The following is a 27,948-nucleotide window of genomic DNA, read 5'->3' as shown; positions in this document are numbered from 1 at the left end:
GTTTGATGTAACTTATATGATACTTTGAAAAAAAAAAAAAAACTAAATTACAAAAAAAAAAAATGTCAATTTTGGAATCCCCAGAAGCTCAGTGGTCCGAACACAACTTAATAATCTTTGTATGATAAAATGACTCCTGGCATGAATCCACACGAGGCGCTTCCCAGATAGCACAGGTACGTCACAGAGACGTCTGCTAAAGAGCGTATCATCTGGTAAACATCGCATTCGTTTTTTATAGTCGTATTTTGATCGTCTGTAGATCGCCTGTTTGTGCTGTTAAATGATACATCGTCTTTACATCTATATGACGTCTATACGACGTATCTTTATCATCCGAAATTTGCTGGTTTGTGGACAGGAAATATATATATATATATATATATATATATATATATATATATATATATATAAATAATCTGGAAATAGAGTGGAGAAACACCAAAGAATCAACCAGAAGGTGGCGGTAGTGCAACACTTACGGATGCAAGCCGCCGTTAAACACCAAAGAAGAAGAAGCAGAACAGTTTGTTGAGAAGACAAACGTTTGGCGGGCGTGTGGAAAAGGTAAGCAGGAATTAATTTCGATCTTTCTAAATAGAAACAAAATACTAAACATAAATGTCTTTAACGTGTTTAGTCACGTTATTTTGGTTTAAGCTATTTCTTGTATTTTTAATCACACTTCAAATACCGACGGTTATATGCGCGTGCTTAATCTGCGGTTCGGTTCTGGTTTCGGTCTGTTCTTATGAGTTGTGAAGCGAGAGGAACAAAGTATACAGTAAATATTGTTCAATTGCTAAATTAAGTATCATGAATTTTAATTGAATATCTATCTCTGTATTTTTCCACAGGAGTTTGTGAGTGAAAGTGTCCTGTCTGCATCTGACTTCAAGAGTTTCCTGACCAACCGTCTCTAACGGTCATATTTAAAAGTCATAACGGACAGTTATAAAGTACAAAACGTTTCTGTTGGTGTTTAATTTCTTTTTTTCTATGATTAATACTTATTTGTGGTGTTTTATGTTTTGTACATCTTTTCAAATTGAGACCTCATTTGTAAGTTGCTGCTGGTGTAAAACAGGGTTTTTATTAAATATAAAATAAAAATCTTCGTTTTGTCTTATGCTTCCTTCCTTCACAGAATTCTGTTGATCATGGTTAATTATAATTAACTGAGGGTATTTAATTAAAATAATGGGAGGGGGGTGTTTTAATAAAACGACGTCTATCCGACATGAATCAGACATTTGGCAGATGTATAAACATCTGATTAACATCGTCTGAAGAGCGGATCAGGGTCGTTTAATTCATTTACGTCTTAAATACGTAGGCTAAACGTTCTAACATCGGGCACGGACGTCTCGGTGATGTCTGCCAGATGACCAAACGCCCTATGCCAGACATCTGCCAGATAAAAAAGACGACGTCGCATAGACGTCTCCGCGAAGTGTGTGTGCTATTTGTATGGGATCAAATTTCCATCAAAAGTATTGCGGTAGCAGATCTAAAAATAAGACTCACAAATTATACTCACAAATTCTAATGCACAAAAATGAAAAATAGATGCAAAGTCATTTAGAAAAACAAACAACGCGGTCACGGGTCGAAAAATAATAAGCGCAACTTCCAAATGTAAACCCATTACAAATTATATTGCACAAAACTGAAACACGAATTCAGCATTTTTCGAGTCACAAACAAAATCAGGTTTTTCGCTCATATTTAAATTTTTTGTGTGCTTATGCTCCTTTCTCTTTTGCTCACGTTCTCATGTTTTGCGCTTGCGTTTCAAAACTTTGCCGACAGAGTTTGATGTAAATTAGGGCGGGCTTCAGAGTCACCATTGGTTAACTAGTCCGAATTCACAGCTGCTCCTCTAGCCAATCAGTCGAAGGGGGAGATTATGTCACTCCAGTGCGACTCATGACTTCTGTGGCTAACTCGTACAGGTGTGAAGATGGATAGCCCCCGTCAGCTGGCAAATGCTGGACAGTCTCAGGTAATTGGCCTTAATTGTTTTTTTAGTGGGTGACCGATACATTTCTTACGTGCGTTATGAATATTTTCTGCAAGCTTTATGTTGTACCGAGTAGGTCATATAGTATAGCCTGTTAACATGTGTCTTTTTAGTTAGGTTTAGTAAGCAGGTTTTAAGGCATTATTAAAGGTTATTGGCTGTATATCAAAAAAAATAAAATGCATGATTTTGCTAGCCGTAACTGTGTAGCCTTGAGTTAAAATGTCATAGCAAAGGGCCTTGATACTTATATCTGTGTGTTTTATTTATTTATTCATTCATTAATAAATGTGCCAAAATATGTGTTGTCATTGTGGAGACAGACAAATACCACCATTGATCAGGACATGGCCAGGTGCATTTTGCTGGCCACACAGAGTGTGGATGCCCAATCAAATACTTAAAAGCTTTAATTTGCAGGCACTCTGTACATAGTCAACCCCTTACAGTACAGTAGTTGACAAAGTTAAACAAACTTAGTTAAACATGGAATTATTTTTATGACTATTTATCTACCAACATTAATTTTATGTTGGAAAACAAAAATAAATACATTTTCTTTTCTTTGTAGGGCCTTTCCTAGCATGTTTTGAACACATACAATCTGTGGGAAAAAAAGAATACATTTAGCATCCCGAACACATACCAAGCCTGCAAAAGCATTTAAACCTTATGATTTAAATGTGTATCTCCTGGATAAAAATTCTGAGACCACCCCTTCATGAACTCAAGCTTGTGCAAGCAGGGCTTGGCAAAAGGACAATCTCAATTACAATGGACATGACACATTCAGAGGTAAGGTAGTCTGTCTGTATTTTTTGGGGAAAAAGTAGTTTATATACTAGAATCACTAGTAAAAAAATAAATAAATTCAAAATGAGTGAGTTTCTTTGCATTTTTTAATAGTTTTCCAGCTTACTGTATGAAGCATTCCCAAAAATGGAGGGTTTGAGTGGAGGATGGATGCTTTATAAGGCTACTTTACAATTTTTCTTTATTATCACTTAAAGGGGTCATACAGCACTACATGCACTATTTTAAGCTGTTTGGACTGTACTGTGTGTTAGGAGAGTGTGTACACAACCACTCTACGATGATAAAGAGCCGCCCAGTGGTTTTCTTTTCGTTTATTACAATAACATCCCCCTTCTGAAATCAGGCCAATCACAAATGCCTGTCGATGTGACGCCAAACTGACAGAGGCCGCTCCTACACAAGTTGATTGACACTGGTGTTTTAGCAAAGACCCGCCCTGAGTGAGAAGAAGCTGTCGGCCATTGTTTTTCGCCGCTGGAGCAAAATGGCGCCTAAGCGAGTGTTGTGTACAGTTGTTGGGTGTAATAGCAAACACAGCAGTCGTCATTTACTACCTAGGGTTAGTGACCTAGGGTACCTACCTAGGGTTAGGTATCTGAGCCGCTGCCGCAGTGGCTGAATTTAGTTTTTGAAGCTAACGTCCCCGCCGATTTACCTAAATGCGTTCATGTTTGCGATAATCATTTTTCACCAGACTGCTTTATAAACGCGGGTCAATATAAAGCAGGTTTTACTAGGAAGCTGCTCCTAAAAAATGGATCTGTACTAACGCTTCGTGTTCCTGCTTCATCTTCACCAGGCTCGGTGAGTGTGATTTATTTTACTATGACTCTTTGCAGATCGCCTTTTCTAATAATCATGATGAATGCGGAGTGTAAGTTAACTTATACTCTCATAGAACATGGTTATGGCTTCTTCTCTATGTACATCCGTCTCTATATAATCCCTAATCGCCCGTTTATAATAAACAATGCATTAAGGTGACTGTCTAGTTGCAAACTGTGTACGTAGTCGGAAAACTATATTATGCTTACCTTTGTAACGTTAGATGGTTTATAACGATGTCTGTTGAAGATTAAGAAGTCATGTAAACACATCAGTAAACACATCGCGTCCGTATCTCTCTCGGTAAGCTTCTCCGCTGTATGTTGTTGTTGCTCGCGGCAGCGTAACAGCCCGTTAATTCATGCCCATGCAGTGATGAGAAAGACAAATCGAGTCGATGCATGTCCATTCTTTTAATTTCTGCGTTGTCAGGCGATATTACAAACTTTCGCGTAGGTTCCGTACTTAAATCAAACCAAAAACGACTGAAGAAAACAGGCTCAGGCTCTATATTACAGCGTTTCAGTGTTGCCAACTCGTCAGTAAGGAAAGTAGCTATTGGCTGTCGTAGAAGTCGCTAGAAGTCGCTAGATGACGTCATCACTTAATTTGCATAATGCACGCTGCACAGTGTGAAAAAGCAGCTTTACATGCTTCTCCAATGTGATCACATGCCAGCATAGAACAGTGTTTAGCGATAACTAATGCCATGGTGACTTCAGAAGAGTCTTTTTTTTTTTTTTTTACCATAAATGGCAGTTTGTTTTGTGTGAAACTATTGTAAGGCTTTGCCTTTTGTGTATGTTTCTGAGTTGACGTGTTTTTTTATATCGCAAAGTTTGGCATAAAAATCAGTCTTGCAATACAGGCAGTATGCCCGTGTATTATCTCCAATAAAAGGCTTCAACCATCCGTTGAATTCAGGATTTGATTCCCACTCCTTTCTGAATTTCTGAGAGTATAGTTTTGACTGAGACATGATGAACTAGCGAGCTATATGTTTATGCTAAAGTCACAGAGAAGCACACACACAGTGGATGAGGTAAGTAATGAGGCTGTTTGAGTCAAATGCAGTGAAGGGGCGGGCTCAGCAGAGGTCATGAGCATTTAAATTAGCATGTACTGAAACAGGTTGCTGAGAACAGAGCTAGTTTTTACCAGGTAAAAGTAGTGTTTTTTTTTTACACAATCCTTTTGAATTTTTAATTAACGTATAATACAAACTTTTCATTAGGACCCTAAAGATCATATTAACATTTAATGAAAAATATGATGTGTAGGACCTTTAAGTCAGTATGTATTTGGTTATAGAAAAATGTCATGTTAATTCTATCTTTGTTTATAGGGGGGTGTGGTGTAAGGCGGCTAAACATTATTCCTCCAGACTCAGAAGGTTACACTGGATCCCAAATCAAAACTGCCTCTGCATCTGGAAAGACAATGCTGTATGTAGTTCCTCTGCAAGAGGAACTGGACCTTAATCCTTTCCCTAATGATGCCAGAGAATTCCAAAAAATGCCAAAGGCTATTTGCCAAGTGTGCAACAAAAGAATGCTCCTGCAGGTGCTGGCTCTCCACATTCAGGTTTGCAGGTCACATGATTCAGCATCTTCAAATGAAGAGGTAATGGAGAAATGCTGTTTAATTATTTTTATTTTATTATATTCTGGATTATTATCCAGACTCCCTCTGCCCTCCGGACCTGTCTGACCCATCCTGGTGCCCCGTTTCTGGCTGAAGATCTCGTCACATGGATGCCCCGTGTGTCTCTCTGGGATGCGTCTGGTGTCTGGGGATGATTCTCTCTACCTAGAAGATGGTTCTGGCCTTGACTGGTGTTGGCAACTGTTTCTCTGGGGACTTGACAGTTCGATAGTTCATGACTGGAACTTCTTACAAGTCTACCTGGGTCTTCAATAACTACCTGGACTCCATATTAACATCAATTAACATCAGCTATTATAGCTAAACTGCCTCCCACCCTACACACTGTATAAATGCAGATCATTTACTGCTTTCTGTTTCACCCAAATGAGGATGGGTTCCCTGTTAAGTCTGGTTCCTCTCAAGGTTTCTTCGTATTACCATCTCAGGGAGTTTTTCCTTGCCACTGTCGCCCTCGGCTTGCTCACCAGGGACAAACTGACCATTTTGATTCATACAAATTCACATTTCATACAAACTTAAATAATTTTTTTGACTGTGTAAAGCTGCTTTGCGGCAATGAAAATTGCTAAAAGCGCTATACAAATAAAATTGAATTGAATTGAATTATTTGCTGATTTCATGATGTATTTCGACTGAATGTTTAATTTGTATTAATTTAACATTCCACGTTGATTTTATATTAGATCTAGAAATGTGTTCAAACCTTCAAAAGAATACCAAATGATTTCAGATTTAATTTCTCTGTTGTTGGAGCAGACAGAAGGCCAGTTTGTCTCAGAAAGCAATTTGGATTAGATGAAACAAGAAAATTCTCCATCTGAGGTAATGTGGCATTAAAACTCTCCAGCCCTAATTAAACATTTCTCTAACCCATGGTGCTTTTATTGTTCTGTAACAGTTATTGTTAAATAATAATTAAGAATTAATCATTTGTTAATGGTTGTCTCCCCCTAATGGACATCTTGATAATTACGTATTGTAGCAGTTACCATGTGATCAATCAGGAAGTTAGTGTTTTCCGTGATGGGCAGTTCTGAACATGTGCTGCAGTTAATCAGCAACTATCTGTGTTCCTCCCTGGCCTTTGGTAGCTTCGTTGGTATTGTAGCGTTTTTTACCGCCACGCAGGAACTTGGAGAGACGAGTGAGCTTCTTTGTTGCCCAATGCAAATGGCTGGGAGTAATTTATTTCTTCGTACACGTAAACACAGAACCACCACATCCAACCTCCATAAAACACACATCTAACCACACACACACCTATGGCCGAAGCCACTAACTTAAACACCTTTTCCCAACAGGGTGAACACAAAACAATCCCTCCCGCAAAGCATGATGGTAGCCCATCAAAACCCCGCCCACGCCACAGTATGTTTATTTTTCCTTTTTATCTATATTTTATAGCATTTGATTATTTGTTGGATTTACAGTTTGTACATATATTTGTTTGTTAGCTGTACATGCCCAACATGCCTGTTGGATTGATATTGGGGAATATTGCATTTGTAGAATTTGTGTAAATATTGTGTGTATACTTATATTGTTTATTGTTTTCTTACTTTGTTTCATAGTTTTACCCTATCCTTATTAAAAGCTGGAAAGAGACATTCCGTGTCTGTCATTTTGATGAGAGAAAAGCCTCCTGAAGAACGCAGAGCATTCTTAAAAGAGAATGGGGTTTGCTTCAGATGTTGCACATCTTCATCACACATTGCTAAAAACTGCAAAGCCTATGTCAAATGCACAGAATGTGGTAGTGAAAGGCATGATACCGTTCTTCATCAAGATCCAGCACTTTCAACTAAAGACACAAACTTCCATCCAGAGAATGGCGGGGAGGGAGATCTTGAAATCTCAGCTCATTGCACTCAGGTCTGTGGTGGTGATTTAACTAACAGGTCATGTTCAAAAATCTGCCTTGCCAAGATCTATCCTAGGGGTTGCCGTGATAAAGCTGATAAAGTGATAAAGATATGTTTGACATCCAAAGCTCTAGTACTCCATATTCACTAAGAACCTGTGCTGGCATTATGGAAACAACAGGAAGATGAGCCAGTGGCTTTCAAATTGAATCCATGGATGGACAGATTAGCCTTCCACTTCCAGATCTGATTAAGTGTAATGAGATTCTCAATAACCGATCTGAGATTCCTTCACCTTCTGCTGCACTTCACTATCCACATCTTAAATCAGTAGCACCCCTAATCCCAGAAACTGATCCAAATGCTCACATTATACTTCTCCTTGGACGGGATGTTCTTAGTCTGCATAAGGTGCGTAAACTAATCAATGGCCCGCATGACTTGCCATATGCACAAAAACTTGACTTAGGATGGGTCATTGTAGGCAACGTCTGCCTTGGAAATATCCATAAGCCACCCACAGTTAGCACACTCTATACCAAGACATTGGATAATGGACGACCTTCACTTTTCGAACAATGTCCTAACATCTTGCAGGTAAAAGACAGATACAATGATTCCTTCAGACCTGTCCCAGCACATAAAATGAACTGTTTGGGCGACACAGTCTTTGAGCGTACGAAAGATGATGACAAATTGGCTCCGTCTATTGAAGATGGACTGTTTTTGAAAATTATGGAGAAAGGGTTTAAGAAAATTGAGAACAACAGTTGGGTAACACCATTGCCATTTAAAAATCCACAACAATGTCTTCCTGACAATAAATCACAAGCAATGAAACGCCTCACATCACTTTTGCGCAACTTTGAAAGAAAACCACAGATGAGAGAACACTTTATTTCCTTCATGGGAAAAATCTTTGAGAACGGACATGCAGAGGTGGCTCCTCCTCTTGAAGATGAAGAGGAACGGTGGTATCTTCCACTCTTTGGCGTTTACCATCCAAAGAAATCTGGACAGATCAGGGTGGTATTCGATTCGAGTGCCCAATACAATGGCATCTCTCTCAATGATGTGCTGTTAACGGGTCCTGACCTTAACAATTCTCTCTTAGGTGTACTCATTCGATTTCGCAAAAAGTCAGTCGCCATATCTGCAGACATCCAGCAGATGTTTTATTGTTTTTTTGTTAGAGAGGAAAAATTTTGAACTCATAAATCCTACAAGTGATGTTGAGGTGCGACCAGAGGTTTCTAGTATGATTACAACTACTATGAGCAAAAAACTAGGATCACATCGCTTCTCTAGGTTCTCTAATTGGCAATCACTTATTCGTTCAATTGGACACCTCATTCACATTGCCAGTGTTTTCCAAAAAGCACCTACTGACAAATCCTTAAACTGCAAAAATTGGCATTGTTGTCCAAAAGCTTGCACAGCTGAAAACCTTTTTAAAGCAAAGACTGTAATCATTCGTACTGTACAGGAAGCAACCTATGGATCAGAGATCTCATGCATCAAGAGTGGGGAAAAAACTTCCTAAAAGTAGTCCATTAATTTCACTTGATCCATTCATTGATGAACAGGGCCTTCTTAGAGTTGGAGGAAAACCCAACATCAAGGACGCTTGTTCACTGAAGGAGCTGTCCGCACAGCTGGCCTCTGGATCACTGGCGGCAAAAGGCTCATAAATAGTATCATACACCACTGTGTCCTTTGTCGGAAACTTTGTGGCTACTTTCAGACGCAGAAAATGTCTTGTCTTCCATCAGACAGGTTGTGTACAGATCCTCCATTTACCAATGTAGGCCTTGATGTATTTGGCCCATGGCCAGACGGTGCACATCGGACAAGGGGAGGTCTGGCCCATGACATAGGTGGGCAGTGATTTTCACTTGTCTTAGTGTCAGGGCAGTCCACATTGAGGTAATTGAGTCGCTGGACACATCCAGTTTCATAAATGCCCTAAGGCACTTTTTTGCTCTTCGTGGTTCAGCAAAACAGATTTGCTCGGATCGTGGGACAAATTGTATTGGTGCGTGTAAAGAGCTTCAGATCCCATCAAACCTTTACAATGAAACTGTTCAAAAATATCTAGCAGAAAATGAGTGCTCTTGGACTTTTAACCCGCCTCATGCTTCCCACATGGGTGGTTCCTGGGAAAGGATTATAGGAATAGCAAGGAGAATACTAGACAGCATGTTACTTCAGCTACTTCATCTATGTGAGTAACACTCACTTTAGAAAACATAGCTCTTGGAAACAGATATGTTATAAATCTTCGTGCTTTATTGCCACATGTGCCACTGGAGGAAAAAAAACACTTTATTCTCTTCACATTACAGTGGAGTCTTTTTTACACAATGATGATCCTTGTATTACTGATGATACAACAGGCAATTCAAGCTCTCAACAAGTATTATGGTAAACTTTGTTTTCATTAAAAATCTAAAAAATTCAGTAAACGTTACAGTGTTTATGTTGGCTACCATCTCAATATCTCCTGCCACAGTCTAGAGCAGTGGTTCTCAAACATTTTCTGTCATTCCCCACTTAAACCTTTTTAAAGCAAAGACTGTAATCATTCGTACTGTACAGGAAGAAACCTATGGATCAGAGATCTCATGCATCAAGAGTGGGGAATCTCATGCACTTAAGAGGGTGGGCGAATTTTCAAGCCCCACTTGTCAACAAAATGATAACGAAAACGGCCAAGTGTACTATTTATTGAAATATCAATTTCTAAACCGATAAGATCAAATAACACCAAGTTCAAAACAGATAAAATACACATGCAATTGTTATAACAGGCTTACTTTGTCACTTATCTAGAGCTTTCTTTCAAAAAAAGATGTTGTCGATAAGTGTCTTCCTACTTTGTCTCATGCTGTCTGCTGCCAGCGGTTTAAGACACAAAACACACATGGGTCTCTCCTCTGCCCCCACCATCCCCACCATGAATTCAAGCGCAACATAGGCTTCATCATGTTTTCGGCTGGATTTTTGGTTGATTGAGCTGATAGGGCTGAATCACCTGCTTATTCGTGGTCCATGTAACAAATGTATCCATTGATGTTATTATGCTCACTACATACAGTACGCTACTGTGTTATGGTCTAAAATGCCCCCGACCTAGGCCACGGACAAAATAAATGTGCCATAAAATAATCATTTTGGGGATTTGTATTAATCGTCTCGACGGCTGTCACGTGCCTAGGGTTAATTATAATAGTAATAATATATTTGATAATAATAAACCTTTGAGTGTATGTCCTAATATAATAATTGATAGAGATTATGTAGGGGGGCAATCCGTGGCAGGGGGGCATTTTAGCGCATAACACCTGTTTGTGTCCGCGGTAAAGTTAGTTTGATATTCGTATCTCCGAATTCAATAGCTGCGTAAATAAACCCGCGAATAAGATACCCACATATATTTCCTCTCTACAGTGTGTTTAAGCTACATCCGCCTTAAATTATACATGTTTAAAAGCATAAACACCATTATTCTCTACCACGCAACGAATGATTTAGGGATCATCGCAAAATGCCGCACAGCAACAAAAAGCGAAGAACGATATTGATCTTCTGTTCAGCGCCTGAGGGAGCAAAAAGCAACTTTGTTGCCGCACTGGAAACTAGAAATGCCAGACTAGTACTGCCTGATGAAATATTAATGTTTAACAAAAACACAGAAACATCAGAATACACATAGGAATAAATGAAATTACATATATAATACCGAATGTTTCCTTATATATTGCTCCTCTGGAATTAACATGCCGACGTTAAACCGTTATTGTTGCACTATGGTTCCACTTTTTCTCTGATGTTATTTTAATTTACTTGTATTAATGATCCATTTCTTTGTGTGTCATTATTTAGTTTCGAGTGTCCGATAAAGAAAATGAAGATAAAAAAAATCAATAAAGAAAAGCATGAATTAAAATAGGTACTTTCCTATTATTTTCCACTAATTCCCTCCCGTTCATTGCGCCCCACCTGTCATGTCTCTATTCCCCACTAGTGGGGCGCGCCCCACACTTTGAGAACCACTGGTCTAGAGGGTCTTCTGGAGCTGCTTGCTAGCCGAGTAAATGCAGAAAACCACTTTCGCATTTGTGTTTCACGGGACAATCTCCTAGAGAGGGGGCTCAAGCAGTGGCAAAGACAAAAAAAAGGAAATCCAGTCAACCAGCTAAAGGTAACCTTCATTGGCGAAGCTGGAATCGACTCTGGTGCTTTGCGAAAGGAGTTTCTTACAGGCAAGTTATTAAGTATAATAAAAGTGGAAAAGCTGTAACAAAAAGAAATAACATTTATTTGGTAATTTACACAGTTTTGTTCTCAATATAATATTAAGAAATGATCAGTGGCATTGAAAAACACCTCTTCTTGGGTCAGAGAGCAAAGAGTCCACAGTACTCCAACAGTGACCTTGACAATGGTCTCTTCAGGTTTGTAACATTGTAGCTATTTTTTTCCCCTTAATTATGTGTAATGGCATTGACTGAGTGCTTTTTGTAATCTCACTTTGGAATAATAGGACTGCTGGAGAGATCTTTGCAGTTAGCTTAGCTCAAGGTGGCCCAGCCCCATGTTTCATAAGAGAGTGGTGCTACTATTATCTCACCACTGGGGAAGTTGATATTGAATACTCCCTGTTGATCTCAAAGGTAACTTCACTCTGAGTACTGTAGTATATTGCATTGTTGGTTTGCATTTTACCACAAAGTAATAATGTACTGTTAATTTGGTATCCTGTTGTTACTATTTTTCATGAGGTTGAAGAGACGGCTGATCTGACTGAATTTACAGATGAAATTATCAGCTGTGGATACACAGGACCACTCAACATAGACCAAAAGATGCCATAATTCGGTAAATACGGAACATAATTGCCCTTCCAATAATCTTTTAAGCAGTCTGTGTCATGAAGGACATTTGAAAGACTATTCAGTGTTGCTATATTCAAACTTTTGCTATATTGGTTTTTTAGTTTTGCATTTTTTTTTCTTTTTTTTTGTATATTAAATTTGTCACTTTTTTGTTTTCTCCACAAGCGCAATTGTTCTCCATGGAACATTTAGAGTTACACTGATGCTTGGAGACTTAAGCAAAGGCCTCCAGCTGTATGGACTGCTGGACATACTTAAGAAGCATCCACATTTTTGCAAGAGTCTGTTTGTTCCTGGGGAGGATTGTACAGTAAGTCAAATGTTTGTAATAATGTTGTTTTTTGAACCGAACACTAATTTTTTGTTTTACTGACAGTTTGTTGTTTTTCCAGCCAGATGCTGACTACATTCTCAGCAGTGTTGCTCCTGAAATGAGTACGAGAGGAACTTCGAGGGCTTCGGTAGAGAGTAAAATCATAAACAACTTTCAAGACTTTCTACAAGAAATTGAATGTGGAGGTGGGCTTTGCATTGTATTGTATTTTTTTTTTATTATTAAATGTTCTTGATAAGATGGTTTATCCAAAAATAATACTGACCAACACTACTCACTCTCAGGCTGTCCAAGATATGACTTTCTGCATCAAAACTGAAATACTGAGCTGGGATCAAAAAAGAAAGTTTTTTAGAAAATGAAATTTGAGATCAACAGTCTTTTCAGTGTAACAATGTATTGCTGTAAGAGTCTCTCAGTACTTTGTCACTTTCAGTACTATAGAGAGTGCTGAAGATGCAGCAGAAGTGGAAACCGAGCCATCCGACCTCACTGTTCCTAGAGTCATGCAGTGGATTACAGGCCAAGGGCATAAGCCACTACTGCTTTCGGAACAGAAAGCTTTTCAGACACCATATGCTACCCAATAGTGAGCGCCTGCACTAATACAGTTACCTTTCCAGTGGCACACATGACAACATATAAAGACTTTAAACGCATCATTGTACAAGCTATAAAATCAGGGGGAGCATTTAGCAGGGTTTAAATATCCTCTAGGTGCTGGATTTGAGTTTATTTCTTACACCACATGTTTTAGTGTTACAGTTTGTTAACATATTTCCTATCTCAACTTGTTGGAGGTCTACAGTATTCTATCTACATTAAGATACTTAAATTGCAATTCCAATTCTAAAATGTTTTAAAAATGTTAGCCCCTGCTAAGAGTGCTGTTTCTGGAGTTTATATCTGATACAAGTTATGTAACTTGCATTTGCAGTTCAAATTGTTCAAATTAAGCTGCTCTGTTACAGAGCTCTCCTTAAATTTAAATCTGTTTTAAGGTACTAATGTTGCATTTCATTGATATGTTAGTGTTTCTAAGGGAACCTTGGTGTAGAAGTTTGCCACTACAGTAGGTATTTGGCAATGATAATAATAATAATAATAATAAACTTTTAAAAGCCATTGCTTTTATTTATTGTCATGTCAAAGGTGTGCATACACACATTTACCACATTAGTTATACATAAAAAAAAAAATAAAGCTAAAAAGTCAGTTTTCTTTTTTTTCTGCGTACTACTTCACAGTAGTTAAATGACACTGTAAACTTTGCAGAACAAAAAAATCATAACTTACAGTCTGATGTTTTGAGTTTCAAAGTATGTTATTCAAGAAGCTGCTGAACAAAATTTAACACAGATAAGTAAATATCTTGTCCAAAGTCTCTAGACTGGGATACTGGATTAATGGTTGTCCTGAGTCGAGCCTTTTCATACTCAGAGAGCAGACACTCCACCTGAGGGACCTCTACTCCAACATTCTGCTCCTCCAGTGGGTAAGTTCTGTCTTGCACAAAAATGTTGAGGTCCTGAATTAGAAAACAACAACATGAACAGTATAGACATAACATACATTGTGTTGTGCTTTAAAAAAATAAAAAATCATTATTCATACCTCCATGTCGCATGAAACATTGACTGCATTCTGTGCAAGTCCTATTTCCCACAGCTGATTGGGGGAAAGATTTGTTCTGTACGGATGGAATGGTCATTCCATGCATCAGTGAAGGTCTCTAGGTCTCTTTGGAGGCGAGGAAGAAAAGCATAATGTGCACAGAAGAGATGAAGGCTGTTTGATGGGTCAAGAGAGCCGCTCTCTTCCATACTATGTAGAACATCATAATACACATTTGAAACCGACATCCACACGTCTTTCCACAATCGTTCGATCCTAAATGTAAGAGACAAAAACAACCTTATTTCTTAGTCATTTATAATTTAAAAAGTAAAACAAATACATTACCTACACTAACGTAACACAAAATTACCTCTGATTATGAACGCTCTTCCCCGAAATGAAACTTCCTCTGCCACAGCCCTGAACAGTGAACATCCACCTTGCTATGTCCACATTTTCTACACCTCGGTCTGCTCTTACCCTACACATTAAGACAATACATTTAATAAGGACAGACATACAGACTAAAATGTGCATACATACCGTGAAGGAACTCCATGCTTCTCTACTGCCTCGAGAAAGAAACCTAGAGCAGTCTCTGCTCTGTTGTTGTTTGTGGCCCCCAGATACATGATCTGATAAAATAATTTAGTTAAGTTATTGGCATCTTACACAATTAATTCATGATTGTATCACACATACAGTACACACAGAGGTCACACAAATAAAGATCCACCACTAACCTTTCTTGAGTAGCTATCTATGCCCCCAAATATTACTAAGCCATATCTGAATATAAAAAAAGAAAACCTCTTATGCACACAGGTACCTAAACCGTTTTAATAACAGAATAACATATCTTGCTGTACAAATATTGTATACAAAAATATTTTAACCTACAGTACCTGATCAGCTTGTGGTTGGTGTCCAAATGCATGATAGAGGATAGAGGAGCCTGTACTGAATATGATCTTCTCACAACATGTCCAAGTTGTGACAATCTAGCAAGGACTCCAGCTGAATCAACTCTATTCATAGAATCCCAGACTCTGCTCCACTGGACTCGATGACCACGAGCTTTCAAGTGTCCTCTCATCATTCTGTAGCCTGAGTGTGGTGATGTTGTTTTGATTGCAACCACAAGATTGTCTAACTCCTCGTCAGTCAATTGACTGTATGTTCCTCTCACACTAATACAAAACTCTTGCATTCTTCATTCCACGGTTGCTGTTGACATGCCAAGCAGTTTTGAAATGCAAGATACAGTCAGACCAACTTCTGTCAATCGTCTGAGATGCTGTTCAGATACAGTGATTTTGGGACGTCCCGTTGGTCCAGCAATTTCATTTACAACAACTGAAGGGGTACGTCTTGTGTCCAGGCAATTAGAAAGAACAGAACACAGGTTTGAAAGGCACTGCATTACCTCTTGAGGCACATGTTCACGACTTGCATGTGAAGTGATCAATGTCAAATCATTTGTGCAAATAAAATATAAATAATCCAGGTCCAGAGGCAAGCGCTGCATGGCCTCCTGTAATCGTGACAAGAGTCTCTCTAAAAGCAGCCTTGTCACTGCCTGAAAATATACATTAAATAATAAGTAAAAATACCAAAATAAATAAAAGTGATCAATTATTTGATACTCGGTACAACATAAAGCTTGCAGAAAATATGCATAACGCACGTAAGAAATGTATCGGTCACCCACTAAAAAAACAATTAAGGCCAATTACCTGAGACTGTCCAGCATTTGCCAGCTGACGGGGGCTATCCATCTTCACACCTGTACGAGTTAGCCACAGAAGTCATGAGTCGCACTGGAGTGACGTAATCTCCCCCTTCGACTGATTGGCTAGAGGAGCAGCTGTGAATTCGGACTAGTTAACCAATGGTGACTCTGAAGCCCGCCCTAATTTACATCAAACTCTGTCAGCAAAGTTTTGAAACGCAAGCGCAAAACATGAGAACGTGAGCAAAAGGGAAAGGAGCATAAGCACACAAAAAATTTAAATATGAGAGGAAAACCTGATTTTGTTTGTGACTCGAAAAATGCTGAATTCGTGTTTCAGTTTTGTGCAATATAATTTGTAATGGGTTTACATTTGGAATTTGCGCCTATTATTTTTCGACCCGTGACCGGGTTGTTTGTTTTTCTAAATGACTTTGCATCTATTTTTCATTTTTGTGCGTTATAATTTTAAGAGTCTTTCATTTTCTTTTATTTACGCTTATTATTTTTAGATCTGTTACCGCAATACTTTTGATGGAAATTTGATCCCATATATTTGGGTTCAGTTTCAAATAATCATTCAACGCTAATCCCCAAACAGCAAGAGAACATGATGATAATAATAATCAAAAGTTATCAGGTAGTTATAACACTTTAAGCACTTGGTTCATTTAGTTATTACACATTAAACATGGTTTAAGTAGTTATAACAGATTAAAGACCTCCCTTATTTAGTTTAAACACATTCGACAGACTGAGAGATATAAGAAGTGTTTTCATCATGCACAGGGAATTAGACTGCACACAGTCCTATACTAAGTGTATAACAATCTCTGATCTCTGGATAAAATTCCCTGAACCTGAATTCCATAAAAAAAAAACTGAGGTATGATTTGGAACAGAAGGTAAAAAAAATCACATGATCTCCACCTGATGGCCGTATGGATCATGAAGACAGTGGATTGCTTCTTGTTGTGGTAACACGCAGGCTGACTGCCAGCACAGAGTAAGTGTAGTAATGGCTTTAGTATAACAAACTTTCACAAACATTTTACATTTGTTAAATATTAGATCTCTCACATCTAAAGCAGTTATTGTTAATGAAACTATCACAGATCAGAAGTTTTTTTGTAAGTCGCTCTGGATAAGAGCGTCTGCCAAATGCCTAAATGTAAATGTAAATGTAAGTTGCAGGCTGCTTTCTCCATGACAGTCTTTTCAGAGCAATATGATGCATGCATGTACATGTGTGTAGCGTGTGTGTGTGTGTGTGTGTGCACCCGTCCGCACTAGACTCTTGATTACATTGTGTTTTCATCAAACCTATTAACCAATAGATATATCCATTGCTGATGTTCATTTGACCACGTGGTTGAGGGGCTTAAGGTGATCTGTCTCGTCTTTTACTTCTTCCTTTTCTTGAGTCAGGTTTCGCTTGTCTGTGTTTCCCTTTCACAACTTAGTCAGAGCCGAGAAAGTCACGGAAAGGTTTTGTTATACGGAAAAAGTTTATAATGTAACAACAGTAATAGTAACTGAATCCTGAAAACTTTCTCAGCTCTCTTATTGTGGTTTATATTGTGCTTTAAAGCCTGTACAGGGGTGATGTCTGCAGGATCTATGGTATAGACATCCACTGTCACCAGCTTCCACAGGAATCTCACATCGTGTTTGAGGATTTCACATAACGGTCCCTGAAATACTGCTTCAGAATGTCTGTGTAATGTTCGAATATTAAACTAACTTCACCGCGGTAGGATTAACGCTATCGGGAGGGTTTTTATGCCGACTGTAGTATGTAGATTTTTCCTGCACCTTGCAACCCTGCTGTCCAAACCGAAAGTATTCCTACTGTAAAGTCTCGGCTCCATGTTGTGCAGCGTTTGGAGAATGTAAACTTTATCGGCAGAAACGGTGATATTAACGTCACACAACAAGAATGTCGACTAAAGGTGAGATATTTCATCATTATTAACGACTTTATATAAGATTCATGCGGATATTGTGTAAATGAAACTCGTGAAAACCCCGAAGTGGTAAATCTTTAGGGCTGTGTTTATGTTCTTTATAGGCCTCTCAACTTCCTATTTTTTTATTTTTACGATTTAAAACCGTAAAATATGTGGGAAATATACTTTTATTAGCGTAAATCTTTTGGTCTTTTAGTCCTGAATTTAATTTAGTCTTTCTTGTTTCATTGTTAAACGTCAAATGTAAAAATAAAACTTATTAAGTTGTGACTTTTGTGGTCAAGAAGAAACAACGAACATTTCATCGTTGGGGATTATAGATACATTATTACAAACTAATACATTGTAAGTTTTTTTTCTTTTTAAATAAAAATATCAAAGAGTAAACGAATAAAAATTAGTGCGTTTTTATTCCTTCTAAAAAACAGCGGTCCAAAAGTGTGAAAAGTGTGTTTTTGCGCATGCGCAGAAGGCAGCCTGAGGACTATTGTAATATTCTTATTTTCATGAAATTTTAAATTCTTAAACCGGTAAGTATTTGTATGTACACACTATCTGTAATTGTGCGCTGAGGAATATTATTATAATCTCACTTATTTTACAGTTTTTCTCGATTGGTTTGGCTCATTTCTTGAAACCCAGATGACATTCTCAAAACCATAAGGTCATTTGGCCAAACAGTCTTACAGTTCTGCTCAACATTATAGCTCACTAGCAAAATCAAATATCTTTCCCCAAACTCTTCATCCATGCTTCAAAAGCAGATTCCTTTCCCATATAAAAGGTCAGTACAGTCAAAATAGCACAGATCCTTCTCAATTGCCTTGACACATGTGCATTCATTTAGTGCTTTTGTCAAAATAACCTGGATGGTTTAGCACAACACCATGGATCCCCTGCAAAAGCTCATATCTCTCCCAAAACAGTTTATTCATGTGTCAAAACTAAATATCCTTCTCATATAAATAGTCAATGCCCCCAAAATGCATTATACCTTTGGCATTGTTTAAGCACTGCAAGTCAAAATGCTTAGACGTTTTGTCACTGAGGCACAGGTCTAGCAACAGAATACAACTATGAATAAAACTAAAAGATTTTACAGTAAAAGCAGCCTCCAATAAACCACTCATACTCAAGGAAACTGTAAACATTTTTATTCGTACAAAGAAATGCTAACATTAGGGAACATACTGTGAAAAGAAAACGTATACAGGATTCTGTAAATGTGAACAGTTATAAACACAAAAAAAAAAAAAAAAACTCTAGCCTACCATACTGTAAATAAAGTTTCATAACTATAGTACAGTAATATTTTCAGTGGTCGCCATTGTCACCCTCTCTTTCCTGGCCACCATCCTTATACTCCTGGCCATCGACGAGCTGCTCTCTGTTAGGCCATAAATTCTCATCCACATCGCAACGGATATTTTCTCTTGCGATGCAGCGAGGGAAGAAACGGTGTGAATGTCTCAACCATCCCCTACATTGATCCCCTGTGATGTCCTCACATGCAGCATCCATTGCATGCAGCAGGGCCCTCTGGTCTTGAGCCTGATGCTCATACACCCTCCACCTCCAAGATGAAAAAAAACTCCTCAATTGGATTTAGGAAAGGAGAGTAAGGTGGAAGAAACTTCATTAGCATCCGGGGATGGGTGATGAACCAGGTTCTGATGCGTGGGCCACGGTGGAAGTTCACATTATCCCACACAATGACATAATGTGGTAGCTGAGGTCCTTCTTTACCTCTCGTATTTTCCGGGATCAGATCAGTATAAAGGTGGTCCAAAAAATTGGGGAGCTTTTGTGTATTGTAGGGCCCTAAACTGGGAATGTGTGTGGCCACACCTCTTTCTGATATAGCGGCACACATTGTTATATTTGCTCCTCGCTGGCCTGGGACATCCACAGTGGCTCGGTGGCCAATGATGTTATGGCCACGCCTTCGACCTTTGGCCAGGTTGAAGCCAGCTTCATCAATGAACACTAGGATGTGAGGGGTTTCGTTGCCTTCTAATGCCATTATTCTCTACAATAGAATAAAAATAAATCTAATCAGTCAAGTAGAGACAGATACTGCAGAGAGGATCTAAAGTACTGTAAAAAGAGGGAGTGAAAAACTGAAGACAATTTCTAGTCACACAAAGCTGGATTCTGAAGGTAAAAAGGATAAAGCAAAACAAAAAAAAGTGGTAACCATGTCTTACTGTAATAGTGTTACAATGATAGACAACCAGTAGTTGACTTACATGCACATACTGGTACTGCAGCTCTTTCACTCTGTCAGAGTTTCTCTCAAATGGTACCCTGTAAATCTGTTTTATGGTCATCTGATGTTTCTTTTTTCTATTGTGGAGATGCTGACAGAGTTTATATTTTGGAACATTACATTGTCTAGAAGGATTGCATTACGAATCTGTCTCAGTGTGATGGCATTATTTGCAATGACCATGTTGCATATTTCTCGTTCTTGTTGTTCATTTAGAAGTTTTCTTCTGCCACCCACTTGAGGCTGTCGTCCAATCCTAGACATACAAGTCAAAGGTCAACACTGTAAATTTGTTACAAAATGAGTTAGCAATGTATTTGTACTGCTGTTTTATGGTACTAAAAGTGTGATGCACTGCACAGTGACTGGAATAGTATTCACAGTATTTTCTCTATTTTTTTTTTCTTTGTCATTTTTATAGTATCATATAACATCACATGAAGATATTCCAGTACTCTAGGCCTACACACACACCAACACTGAATAGTTCAATAGAATAGTTCTGTACCTGTTTTCCCTGCGAAAGGTTTGGATGAGACTGTAGACCGAGGCACATTACGCTGCACTCGGCGACCTGCCTCTGCCATTGTGAGGCGATGGTTTATAATGTGGTCAATAAGGGTGGCCCGGGTTTCATCTGGGACATCATGGTGCCTCCGTTCTCCTCGGCCTCTTCCCCTTATTCCTCCACGCATTCTCACTCCTCCTCTTCCTCTTCTTCTTCCTCCTCTTCCTCGAGCAGGAAGTTGCTGTTGTACTTGGCGAGGTGCTCCATGTTCACACTGCAAATGAAACTGGCCCCGGGCCAAGCTCTGTCTATATACTTTTGGCAGCAGTCATAATCATAGACAACACCTGTCAGGTAACTACTGTAAACAAACTGTTTGATTGGTCATCTGAGATGTGGGAAACTGCTCCTTCGTAGGCCTGTTGCGATAGTCGATAAATCGATAAATCGCACGATTAAAAAAATGACCTCGATAATTTTTCCGGCTGCGATAATTTCATTTGCATACTTTTTTGTTATCCGCGACTAAACGACTGAATGACAACTCTCGTTTCCTTAGCGTAGGAGAAGCGAACCCTCTTGTTAGTTGCATTGTCTTTTGTGTGGGGAGGCAGCGCTTTGTTAGTCACATGGACTTTGTGTGAGAAGGCGGGAGTGCTTGAGGCGACTGCAGAGAAGAGCAAAAAGATGAGACGCAAGTTGTGACATGGAATTGGTTTCAAAGCCAAACGCGACAGCTGCCGTGTGGGAGCACTTCGGATTCAAACCGAATGACCGTGGTGAACCACTTAATCTGAGCGAGCCTGGATGTCACATTTGTTTCAAAACAGTATCGACTAAAACCGGTAACACAACAAACATGCACATGCACCTTAAACACAATCATCTGTTGCAGTTTTTCCAGATGGGGAAAAAAAAGCTACAACAGACGGGCCGTCTTCGTCTTCCCGACAGTGCACCATAACTGGGGCATTTAGTCGACAAACAAAGTACAAACAGGACAGTGCAAAATGGTGTGCACTCGCCGACAGTGTAGTTTGCTTGATTGCTAAAGAGATGCTGCCCTTTAGTATCGTCGAAAAGCCGGCTAATCTCCCCCAACACAGTCTAATACTGGTGAGTGGTGTTTAATTCACAGATAAAATATTTATATAATATGCTCATTTCGGTTCATTTTCCCGACCGACAACCGCCGCTTGTTATCCGATTTTTATCCGTTAATATTATAAGATTATAGTATTAAATTGTCATTAAGTAAAAAATTAAATTGACACGTGTCTGTGATCCGTTAAAAATAACAATCACGGGTTTATTTTAACGAGCAAACGAAACATGCAGAACAGATCAACAACAGAAGTTACAGAACCTGGATTCATATAAAATTCACGCACCTGCAGCATTTCTGATAGTGACAACAGAAAAAAACAATAAAATAATATAAATAAAAAACATAAGATAGGCCTACAATAAATATATTTAATTAACTTAAATAATTAACAAATTATGATGACAAATAGAAAACACTGAATCAATCTGAAGCTTTAAAAAAAACGGCATTTTTTTCATCAAATAAAAATAGCAGACCTTAATCCACAGCTTGGATTGTGTATATATATATATATATATATATATATATATATATAACCATTTTTCAAAAGTTTTTTGCATATGCCTTGAGGCTTTTTGTTTGTTTGTTTACAAAGGTCCTAACAGGCAGTTTTGCCTGTTATGCAATGCATGTTGAGCCTTGCATATTGAATGCATTTTTTGAAGTGCAATTTTTTTCTACGTGCATTTTGTTTTATGTGCATTATTATGCCATTATTATTATTCTAAATTAAAATGGTCTCAGATCGACAATATTATCGTTTATCGCAATAATTTCTTGGACAATTTATCGTCCAGCAAAATTTGTTATCGTGACAGGCCTACTCCTTCGTTAGTTCTAATTTCACCTGATTGATTGTCAATTACTGTCATAAATTTATCAAATGTTCCAAGAAATTCTTTTATGGTATTATATCCTTGACTAATTTTGACAGTTGAACAGACAATTGTGCATATGATGACTTACACAATGAAACCATGCTGATATGTTTTGGAGAGAGTAACCATTTCACTGAAAAATCAACTAATCAGTTTAGATCAGCAAGATCTATTTATTTGGAAAATGTGCTAACTGTGGGCTCATTGTGCTAACTGTAGCTACTTGTACATAATTATTTGAAAAAATGCACAGAGTCACTTGAGACATGTAATAAAGCATTTGCAATTTGATAAAACCAATGAGAAATGACATTCTGTTGTGAACAATTGCAAGGTGGTTTGGAGATTTGTCCATGTTATTTTGAGAATGTCATCTCGGTTTCAAGAAATGAGCCAAACCAATCGAGAAAAACTGTAATACACGGTGTATTTTAATAAAACAGCAGCAGCTCATAAACCTGAACACACCGAGAGCACGAGGAACTCACGGAGCACAGGCGCGCGCACAGCATGACGTAAACACGGGCTTTATTCTTTTATAACAATAAATATACAGTTGCTTTAAACTAAAAGCGCTGTATACACAGTGTGAGTGTTTTTACAGCTTATAGCTCTCAGACATTCAGAGCTACAAACTGTTTAAACACTCATACTGACAACAAGAAACACTTATTGGTTTAATTTGTCAATATCATTAATCACCTGAAAAATGGTTTGGATTTAATAAAATGTTTGATGTTATTAGTTGTTTCAGTCTCACAAATGCCTCAAGTGTAAAACAAAAGCTAATTAATTAGCCCAGCTGTTCCAATACTTTTGAAGATGACTGTAGTTTATATTGTTTTCTCTAGAGAGTCGTTCTAGTTTCCTTACCATGACATTTAAACATATTGTAATCACTTATTATTTTGAGACAAAAATAATGACTCACTATAAAATATTTAGTTTAAAATAATTTATCATGTGAGATGTCAGTGATGAACAGTTAAAAGTGAAATTGACCATCATAGTCAATCATCTCCACTCAAGAAGAGGAACTCATGAATTCTTCTATATGACTGAGGGATGAGAGACTTTTCTAAATGTTACATGTTAAACGTACTTTGATTTTCAATACAGTATTAATTTAAAACACACGTTTTTAATCAAAGAAGACCCGTTTTTTGCTCGGCAAATTTGTAATAATTTGTGTGTTTAGTGTAACTGCACATTTATTTTTGTGTTTTCTAGGAGTGTCACAGCAGAGGAGATCAGACTCTTCAGGACTCGGCTGTGTGTTTGTGCTATCTTTACTAATCTTCAAAGATGGATAATCCTGACCGGGACAAAGATATTTCCATGCTCTTAGAAGAACAGTAATGTATCATGTAGTGTTGGATAAGTTTTACAATTAATCCGATTAATTGAACTGAAAATTGTAGTGCAAGTTTTCAAATTAAGGTTGAATATGTTATACTGTAAGCACACACACACACACACACACACACACACACACACTACCCGGCCAAAAAGTCACCACCTAGATTTAACCAGGTAAAAAGTTAGGAGGCTTCCATTGAATAATTACTGCAGTGATTACTATGGTTCAACTGCAACACGTTATTTATCGCTAAATGATGCAGTGAGAAGCGTCACTAAGGAGATTATTAAAACTATAAGTAAAATAATTAGGTATAGTGGAGAATGACTGTCTTCAAGGAAGAAATGCAATGGAAAAAAATTTAAATGACGCCATGATTAATGGATGCTATCAACTAAAATCAATAATCAAAATAGTCTAAAAAATGTAATTAATTAAGGATTAATTAATCGTTCATGGCGTTTATACGCTTGATTTTTGTGTGAACGCTCTGAGGTGTAGTTGTACAGCTCACTGGAGTGAAGCGAGTCATAGCGTGATGGCAAACACCTTCAGAAGCTGGTGGGGAGGCTGCTAGCCGGGGGGTGGTGGTGGCTGCTGTGTGGGACGACTTTCTTACACAGTCAGTCACACACTGAAAATGACCATTGGCTTAGTTATGATCATGTGATGCTCAGTGTCAAAACAAGAAGCGCATGCGTACTACATAATAGTAATAATTGGTATATCAAGACTTGCTCGTTAAACAAGGCAAAATTTAATAACATTTTTTGCTCGTCTTTAATTATAAATAATTGTAAATATTGGTATCTGGTGCACTGCATTTTTTTTTGTACAATACACGTAAATTACTTCAGGCAAAGAGCAGCCTAAACATTGAGCAGTAATATAAAATTAAATAGTACACCTTGAGTTTTTTTGCTTCGCCCTATCTGAGGCGCCGAACTCTGCTAGCATCAGTGCACGAGACCGAGTGTGTTCACTCCACTCCGCGCTTAACTAAAGTTTTTTTTGTTTAAATAATCAAATGTCTCTGTGTCGCGCGACACAACAAATCTAAAATGAAATTCGTTGCCAACGCTTTTAGTAATAGATTTTTATCGATTCGTTGTTGCAGCCCTACTCTCATGCCCAGCAGTATTATATTCTAATAGACTACAATGGGACACAGCTCACAAACACAAAACACTTATTTTGCTGTCATTTTAAACCATCAGTGTTTGGTGTCTAATCTTAATTATTTTCCAGTAGTTTTTTTATATCGATGATAAGAAGTCGTGTAGTCGTTAAGCTGCGGGGGGCACAGACACAGATAGAGACGGAGGTTTGTTTCAGTGCACTTGTTTTTAGTATGTACTTGGTATTTAGAGCTTTTGTTATCCAAAAAATATTTAGTTCTGAATATTTGGACCTAAATGTATACTATTAAAACCACACCACAGTGCCATATCAGGAGGACACACTAGATGCCTCACTATTACATTTCAGAGAAGTGATAAACATCAAATAGACGTACAGGATCTGTTATATCTCTCATGCTCTCCTAGTAGTTTATGATGTGACACAGCGATGAGTCCTGCAGAAGTTCTGCATCAGATGAACTCTTTCAGACACGCCTCATGAGTTTTCCATTATTATAGCACTGACCTGTACAGTTATCAACACTCATGTAGTGTTACAGCATCAATAGCAGCAGTAATGTTAGGTGAGGTATTTTTATAATACTGTAACAGTATTTAGTGATGATACGATGCTTAAACTTAAATAACTAGTTTAATTATTTAACAGTAAATTAAAAAAGCAGAAGAAATTACCAGGGATGAGAATCACTAGTGATACATCAGATACAATATTATCACGTCCCGATTCGAAATTGATTTTGTCACAATTTTAAGACCTTTAAATTAGGGGAAAATGTGTTATGTATTTACTCTTGTAAATATAATACTTTAGCTATTAATAATAGTACAAATCTGATGTGAGACAGGAAAATGCAAGCAGGGTTTGTTATACAGACAGCTACTTCAGGGTTCACAGTCACTGTATGTGTGGAGTATCGTCCTGGCTGAAGTTCGGGATTTTAGTTGTGGATTTGTCTCTTTTCAGAACACATTAACTGTTTATTCAACCTGATGGTTTATTTATTTATTTTATTTTATTTTAACATGCGTACAATTTTAATAATTTCCATAATATTTATTATTGGTCTCACTGTATTTATTACTTAAAAACAGAATCCAAACATTTCTGTATTTTATTCATTAACTGTTTAGTGTAAAATATAAAGTCAGTACATATGAAAGAAATTATTTAATGAAATGTTTTACAATGAAGAATTAAAAGTCACCCCTTTAGCATGGAAATGTTAGATTCTCTTCAGTGTAAGTAAAATAAAGTCCTCATTAAATTAAGTTGTTGGTTAAAGTCTGTACAGAGTGTATATAAATCTCTGTGAAACTTTGGGTTTAAACCCTGGTTGCAGTACGGTAATGTGTAGGCTCGAGATCTGTCGTTTCCTGTTATGAATAAGTGAACCTTTTACTGATCATTTGGACCTAAAGGCACACTAGATGGCGCTGTATTACATTTCAGGGGAGTGATGGAGATCAAATACAGCTACAAGACCTGTTGTATCCCCCCGTGGCTCCCAGTGATCTCATGTCCAGCAGACTTCAATGTAACGCAGCCCACGAACACAAAATACTCATTTAGATCAAAGTGGTGGATAAATTCATCACAGAAAGTGAATTATTCCTCTGTCTCACTGATGACGGTGTTGACAAAGTTCCCTTTAAACTTTAAACTCCTTTCAAAGGCTCACCCATGTCTGATGTTTTTTAAGTCTGAACCTAAAATCCATTTTCCTGATGAACTCCTTCCCTTTCCCTATGACATCATGGACACCTGGTTGGTGATGTGTTGTCAGAGACGTGACTGTGGGAAGAGTGTCTCTCAGATTAAACTTTAGTGACTGTAGGATTACACTGGCACGATCAGTTGTGTTTAGAATTGTGTTTTAAATAATTATACCAAACGCCTTAATTAAGTGTTGGCATTCTTAAAAACCAAGAGCAGAGTTTGAACATTTAAACTACAGCAACTTAAAATTCAAGAGCTTAATATTTAACTTAAAATTAAATTAAATAAAAAAGTTTTTTTCTGACGCGCACAAATCTGTTTTGTCATCCATAATAACTGTTGTTTCTATACAAACTTAACAAATAATTTAGTCTTACCACACCTGATGCCAATGTGTGAATAGTTTAGAGCGCCCCCTGTAGAATCGTAAAGAAGCTAATGAAACACATTTCAGATTATGTAATTCGTATGAAACTGAATTATTGGCGCATGATCATGATGACATGATCACCTTCATCATTACAGCCAAAACCAAAGAAATTACAAATTTATCAAATGAATTATTAAAAAGGTCAGAGTCAGTCTGCTTGCTGTTTTTCCCGACGCATTCATGATCATTAGTCTACTTCTGCCGGTGCGCTCTGGAAAACTTTATGCGTGCGGTTGGGCGCTGATTAGACGACGCAGGAAGTTCAAGAGGAGGATCACGATGTCGGCTCAACATCCCGAGCCCAAACATTTAAATTAATTTTTTTGGTTTACATTTTTTTTTATTTAATCAACAAATATTGTAAGTGAGCAACAATAGCCCTTGTTTAGAAAGGCATTTTTATTTAGACTATTAAAAATAATCCTGCATCTATTTTTAACTTTTCATACAAATCTATGAAGTTACAAACAGGATAAAAAAAAAAAAAACTTATTTAGACGTTTTACCAACAATAAAAATGCTATCAGTTACAACTTATCATGAAAATGTTACTCTGTTCATTATAAGTAAAATAAAGTCGCGGCTAAATTAAGAATTCAGTTAAAATGAGTAAAGAGTGAATATAAATCTCTAAAGGACTGTCTGTAATGTTGTACAGTGAATTCTATGGAAACAGACGAGGATCCCCATCACCCAGCGGTGTCTCTATGAAGAGTGATGTGTCTATGGAGCCTCCTACGAATTTTAGTGGTGGAGTTTCATCACCTCTACACAGGTAACGTCTCCTCACT

The 27,948-nt window shown here is 37.8% G+C and overlaps 2 protein-coding genes across 2 annotated transcripts in view; both read left to right on the top strand.

Moving 5' to 3' along the window:
- The window catches only part of LOC128534130 (NACHT, LRR and PYD domains-containing protein 12-like), a gene marked incomplete at its 3' end in the record, with an annotated part of 189,959 nt that overhangs the window by 84,222 nt on the left and 77,789 nt on the right, over positions 1-27,948 (top strand). The gene's annotated exons all lie outside the window — the stretch shown is intronic.
- The window catches only part of LOC128534555 (NACHT, LRR and PYD domains-containing protein 12-like), a 140,636-nt gene continuing 130,308 nt past the window's right edge, over positions 17,621-27,948 (top strand). Inside the window, exon 1 of the mRNA XM_053509026.1 lies at positions 17,621-17,727. The gene's annotated coding sequence lies outside the window, so the exon portion shown is untranslated. The remainder of the gene's footprint in view (positions 17,728-27,948) is intronic.

The sequence above is a fragment of the Clarias gariepinus genome, chromosome 12 (genome assembly GCF_024256425.1).
Source record: "Clarias gariepinus isolate MV-2021 ecotype Netherlands chromosome 12, CGAR_prim_01v2, whole genome shotgun sequence".
Taxonomy (NCBI): domain Eukaryota; kingdom Metazoa; phylum Chordata; class Actinopteri; order Siluriformes; family Clariidae; genus Clarias; species Clarias gariepinus.
The sequence above is the reverse complement of the archived record's forward strand: the minus strand, read 5'-3'. Positions and strand labels throughout refer to the sequence as shown.